Source organism: Mus caroli, unplaced genomic scaffold, assembly GCF_978045245.1.
Source record: "Mus caroli unplaced genomic scaffold, Mus_caroli_1 scaffold_14, whole genome shotgun sequence".
In the NCBI taxonomy this organism is placed as follows: Eukaryota; Metazoa; Chordata; class Mammalia; order Rodentia; family Muridae; genus Mus; species Mus caroli.
Genome location: NW_028227269.1, coordinates 24,973,407 through 24,979,936, shown reverse-complemented (window position 1 = coordinate 24,979,936; position 6,530 = coordinate 24,973,407). Strand labels below are relative to the sequence as shown.

General features: G+C 41.4%; 1 pseudogene; it reads right to left on the bottom strand.

The window, feature by feature from the left end:
- Positions 1 to 1,071: 1,071 nt before the first annotated feature.
- Positions 1,072 to 1,840, bottom strand: LOC110307422 (spliceosome-associated protein CWC15 homolog pseudogene; annotated as a pseudogene).
- Between the last annotated feature and the right edge of the window lie 4,690 nt (positions 1,841 to 6,530).

The following is a 6,530-nucleotide window of genomic DNA, read 5'->3' as shown; positions in this document are numbered from 1 at the left end:
CCTCTGCTTCCTTTTTGTCCTGGCTTCTTAAGGGAAGAGTTCAGATGCTACAGGTTGTCATTGGTCTTACAGCGTGTGCTACAGGTTGTCATTGGTCTTACAGTGTGTGCTAATTTGATTTGTGGTTTTTCCCTGTGAACCATGTTCTTATTAAGCAGGTTATTAAGGACTGTTCTGTTTTCATGTATTTGCACATTTTACCATTTCATCACTGATTTCTATCTAACTTCATTCCAGTGTGACTAGCATGCAATTCTTTGTGTGGTTTCATCCTTTCGTGGCTAATGGCTCTTCTTTTACAGAACCACTTGTGCTATAGCATGGACAGCACAGTGTGTTCTGCTTTGGACTGGCCAGGCCTAACTGGTTTATGGTACTCTTTTGAGGATTGATTCCCCCTCTATCTCCTGTCTAATTCTACCCATCATTGAAGAGGGTGTTGATTCTACAGTAGGTTTTTTTTTTGGATGTGGATTTATTCTTTGAATGAAGCATAATTGTCCCTGGTATTCTGGGGCGTCCTGGTACAAGTACAGGCACACTTGTCATGGCATGCTTTCCTGAGGATAGCTGCTTCACAATAAGGCATCTTCACTTGATTTGCCTCACAAGTGTTGCCCTGGAGTCATGGAAAATGGTGCATTCGCTTTATCCCCCTGAAGGTGCTATGCACTGGCTTGTTTGTAGCCACTTTCCTTCAAGCATTCTCAAGTCCTTGGAAAAGAGACAGTTCCCAGATACTCATCGTAAGCTGAATGCACAGCAAACCTCCTAAATGTATAATAGATATACTCCAACACCCTATTAGCTATCTGACATGAAACCTATGATTTTCCTCACTTAAGCATTCATGTAAAGTTTAACTTATATACCAGGCACAGGAAGAGATTAATGAAAATATGTTGGACATATAATGGAATCATGATAACAATAGATCATAATCAGTTTTGTTAATGCAATCTCTCTTAACACATCTAGTAGTACTCTACCTACCCATCTCATGGCATGGAGCGGTACAGTGTCATAAACTGACTTGAATAACTAGAGGTTGCCACTTCCTGTGGCTGCAAATTTTTTTTTTGATCCTTAACACTTTAGTTTTTAATTAAGCACATAAAACTATATTACTTAATATATTTCTCCATGAACTTTTTGTGAAATTCAGATCGCAGTGTATCATTTACAAATCATTTGTCTTTCTTCTGGTCATCTATACCTTTTGCACAGTTCTTAAAAACGACATCATCGTCCCATCTTCTTTTAGCCTTGAAGTTGGCCTGAGGCTGGGATGGGCCAGTGAGATTTAGGAGAGGGTTTCCACTCAGAATGTTTTCCATGCGAATTCTCTCTTCCTCTGCTTTTTGTTCTTGTTCCTTCCTGGCCTGCTCTTCAGCTCTTTCCTTCTTGATCTTTTCTAGCTCTGCGAGAAGAGATGCAGTATCACCATCATCGCTCTCCTCTTCAAAATCCTCATCTTCCTCGTCTGTGAGAGGATCCTCAGCATCAAGGGTGGCAGCAGGGATCTGGTCTAAGCGGGGCTTCTTTGACATTGAAGAGGAAGTTGTATGCTCTCGAGTTGGGCGGTCCCTGTTTTTGTCTCTTGCAGCAGCTTGCTCTCTCTCTTCCAGTTCTCTCCTGAAGTCACCTCTTCAGGGGCATCCTGTGTGGTTTGTCTCTACTTCATCTTTGTATGAGAGGGAAGGTCTCTGCTTGAATACTGCTTGGAGAGCTAGCTCAAATCCCCCTCTCCTTTTCCTCTCCCACCTCTTGCAGGTTCAAAAGTTGGCCTGGCTGCTGTTGTCATCTTTTAGTTCTGGCGGGGGTCCGACGCAGCACCTTCCGAAGCTCACTCATGAACCAATGCCGTGGCTGCAACTTTTATAGTCTGAGGCATAACAGCAAAAATAGTATAGTTTCATTTTTATCTTTTTACAGTCTCACAAATATATTTATTCTTACCAAGGTCTCACCAAGATCCACTCTCAGTTGTGTTTCTTTCCTTATGAAGTAGTGAGTATGAGTGTAAACTAAGCCCTTTATGACTTCTCTTTGGCCAATCGTTTCAGCATCATTACTCCTGTGCTTTGGGTTGATGATGAACAGAATAACACAATTACCTAAACACAAGTACTGGGGTTACTGAGTTGAGTAAGTAACCCGTGGGCAGGTAGTACATAGGGTGTGGATACGCTGGATCAGCTGGTGATTTGGATCCTAGGGAAAACATATTTGGCAAGAACACTGTACTTTGAAATTTAGGAACTTAGAATGTATACATTACTTATTTCAGTACATTTTCATTTAGTGAATTTGGACTGTGTTTAAGCATGGTAGGCTGAAACAAAGAAAGTGAGACTGGAGATAAATGGGCACAATAATTACCAGGTCATTTATCTTTAAAATTGATCCACTGTGCCATTCTCTGTCTTTCACTGGAATGTTTAAACCATTTATATTAAACATAATTACGGACAAGGTGGGATTTATGTCTGAATTTTGACATTTAATTCTTATATGTCTTCTTTACTCTTTTGTGGTAAATATATATTATTCATGGAATGTTCTAATTCTCATATAATTTCCTTTATAATCTTGAATCATCTTGGAGATAGTGCTGGGATTACCAATCAACACTGTAATTTATAGTAGTCAATTCACATTGGTATTAACTTTTGTTTATATGTACAAGATTGTGTCTGAAGCTCCACTTTGAACTCTTCCTATGAGCTGCTATCATACAGATGATGCTTGTTAACTAAAATCCCAGTTTACTGTTTTTGTAAATTGCCTCACTAGGTGGTTACCTTTGAATCACGAGGAAGGAGTTTGAAACAGATTTGTCCTTACTTCTGAGGCAGGCTCTCATGTAGCCTAGTTTGGCCTCTAACTTGTTCTATAACTGGAGTTGGCTAATCCTCCTGCCTCCGTCTCCTGAGTGCCACCAGGGCTACCTTCTTCCTTCCCTTCCCTTCCCTTCCCTTCCCTTCCCTTCCCTTCCCTTCCCTTCCCTTCCCTTCCCTTCCCTTCCCTTCCCTTCCCTTCCCTTCCCTTCCCTTCCCTTCCCTTCCCTTCCCTTCCCTTCCCTTCCCTTCCCTTCCCTTCCCTTCCCTTCCCTTCCCTTCCCTTCCCTTCCCTTCCCTTCCCTTCCCTTCCCTTCCCTTCCCTTCCCTTCCCTTCCCTTCCCTTCCCTTCCCTTCCCTTCCCTTCCCTTCCCTTCCCTTCCCTTCCCTTCCCTTCCCTTCCCTTCCCTTCCCTTCCCTTCCCTTCCCTTCCCTTCCCTTCCCTTCCCTTCCCTTCCCTTCCCTTCCCTTCCTTCCTTCCTTTCTTTCTTTCTTTCTTTTTTTTGATGGAGATTCCTGTGTGTAGACTTGTATATAGTGACATGTTATGGTTTTCTCCAGCCTCACCCTCTATATCGTTTCCTCATACAATAAGCAGAGTGATTCTGTAGAACTCACATTTTGATCATATTAATCTGCCTTCCTAGTTACTGCACTGTGAGCACACAATGAGAACAAAGCCAGGTACCTTCCCTAGTGTGTAAGGAACTTCTCCTTAGACTACTTCTTCAATTATCACCTGCCTTCTTTGGACAATGGTGTCTTCACTCTGCCCTTTCAACTTCATGCTCAAATCTGAGCCCAGATGTGTCCTATCAATGCAGTAGTTTAGAGGGTTCTTCTGCTTGACAGCCATGTGATAAGCTCTTTTCCTTTTATGAACTCAGAAGTCTTTATAGAAACTTAAGAGCAAGGTCCCTCCATCTTGGATTCTTGATTCTCTTTTCTTATTTATTATTTTCCTGCCATCAATATTAGCATTATCTTAGTGACTAGCTTCTCCTTAAAATGTGGTTATATGAAGGTGGGAGATTTTGTCTGCTTCCTTGCTGGTATTTTTCAATAGGCTTAATAGACCATGCACAACATCCAGGGACAAGTACATCTATCTCTCAGTGGTTTCTCAACAGCATCACTGTTTACTCTACCAGCTCTTACTTAGCATCTGCTATGTAGTTGCTGAAGCAGAACTGAAGGCTAACCATAGGGGAGGGTGGAAGCTCTAGGTCCAAATGGGGCTACATGCAGACAAAAGACAATCACACCTGGATGCAGTGCCCACGTTGTAGGTCTTCACTGAATAGTGATTCAAGGCCAGGGTGCAGAATGATAGTATCGATGCAATACAAATGCTATAAATAACACAAATAGATGCTCAGCAGCCCATATTCCATGTGGCTTATCCGCGGGCTAGATCCTTATGGGGCTCCCATTACATGCCTTACACATTCAGAATAGGCATTCCTTCACATTCTTGCTTCCAAGAATAATTGCCTCTGTTTAGTTCTTCCAGCTTACCCATGAATCCACTGCCTGGATTTGACCACTGCCTATTTAACATCCAAGTTGAAAGGCTACCTTCAGTCAAATTGTGGTGCTAGTAACACAAGATGACAGGGCTTTAATGCAAGAGCAGACACTAATCCACCGTATGATCAAGGGCATGACCTTTGTGCAATCAGTTCCTTCCTCACGAAATACTTAAGTGTACCATCTGATTGACTTCACAGTGGCTTCTAAGTGAGTTAATATATGTGGTACATATAATTCCTGCCTAATAATTCCTGCCATAGAGTGTATGCCCACTAAATACTAATTATTTTGTTCATTATAAAGATTAGATGAACGGGTATACTGTCTTCTTCTCCATGGGATCTCATACTGTGCCAGCCCAGATTTGAGTTAAGTATCAATACTGATTATTTGCCCACAGGTGAAATTATGTTTTAACTGGGAGGAGGGACCTGGGTTTGTCACAGTCAGGGATGATTCTCAGGGATGAACAGACTAGCCAGAGTCAAAAAGAGGAGCCATCTACTAAGGCAGGGGCTTTCTCTTGGCTCTTTTCTACGTGCTGATTCTGTTGTTGGCAGAACACAGCACACTCACCTACCTACCCAGAACACACACTAACTCAGGGGAATACCAGTCCTCTGTCTCTAGCCATTGTCTTTTGTGTGGTTCTAGCTCCCTTGGGTCTAGAGCTTCCACAATGCTTGGTAGCAAGAGTAGAGGTGAGGAAAGGGGAAAGCTTGCAGTAGCTGGACCTGACTAGGTTTGCTGGATTCACTCATGACATGCACTGACTAGGTCAGGCACCTTTTAGGGTCATTTCAATTTCCATTTATGAGCAAGTCAAAGTGATGGCTTCATGTAAAACCCTTCATCTAACCTGACCTCTTAGGGTGAGTGGAAAATCCTGACTAGAGTGCAGGACAAAGGATGTGGCTCCAGAGGTATTTTTTTTTGTTCTTTTTAAAATATGTCCAAGATGATTTATTATTTGTAGTTTATAACATAAAAGTTATCTCATGAAACTCATATATACATGTATATATGAGCTGGGTTTTTTTTTCCTTTTTTTATTATTGGGTATTTATTTCATTTACATTTCCAATGCTATCCCCAAAGTCCTCCCCACCCTCCCACACCCACTCCCCCACCCACCTACTCCCACCTCTTGGCCCTGGTGTCCCCTGCACTGAGGTTTCTTTATCCTTCACTTCCCATAAGTCTTTCCTGTGTTGTGTGGCAGTGTTGCTGCTTGTCTATCATTTTTCATGGATCTCCTCTCATTTCTTCTCAGATGTCACCTGATTTACCATCCTATTTGATATCATTGCCTGCTTCATACTGGAGCTTCTGACCTTATTGGATTTCTTTTCTAGAATGTATGGATACCTCCTATTGAGGAAAACATATTTTGTGCAATTCATAGAGATTAAAACAAAATGTCTTTTATGTTTGCAACAATTCTAATAGGTCTAAACCTTATACAAATATGGCTGTTAAGCAATGAACACTTGTCAAGGAAGGCTTGTAGAAATGGTAGAAACAGGGAGAAAAAAAATAAGAAAAAACAGGTAGTTGGTACACTGCTGCTTGGTCCCAGATTCCCTGTGGACATTATAACACATACATGAATAACTCGACTCCTGGGACCAGCCAATGAGAATTCTCAATGGTCCTGCCACTCACTAACTATAATGTTGGCAAAGAACTTATCTTACTTTATCGTCATCTGTGATGGGAGAGTAAAGCCATCTCCTTCTGCATAGCAGTGCTGGGAAAATAATGTAAGATATATTTAGAGTAATGTCTAACAAGAAGTGTCTTCATAATTGTCATCTATAATCAAATATCATGTGTTTTTACATTAAGTAAGTCTAAGAAAATGGCAGTTCAAGCCTTGGTTAATGCCTTCCTTTCCTTTCCTTTCCTTTCCTTTCCTTTCCTTTCCTTTCCTTTCCTTTCCTTTCCTTTCCTTTCCTTTCCTCATGCCATAATGAAAATACTTCAGTAGAAACAACAGAAGTAGGAAAAAGTTTATTTCTCTTACAGGTTTTGATTACATTAGGTGTCAGGAATTTGAAACAGGTAGTAAGAGTCACAGTCAAGTGTAGAGAGCAATGAATGGATGCATGCATTCCTGTGCTTAGCTTGCATTCTCCGCACAGTATAGAATCCTCT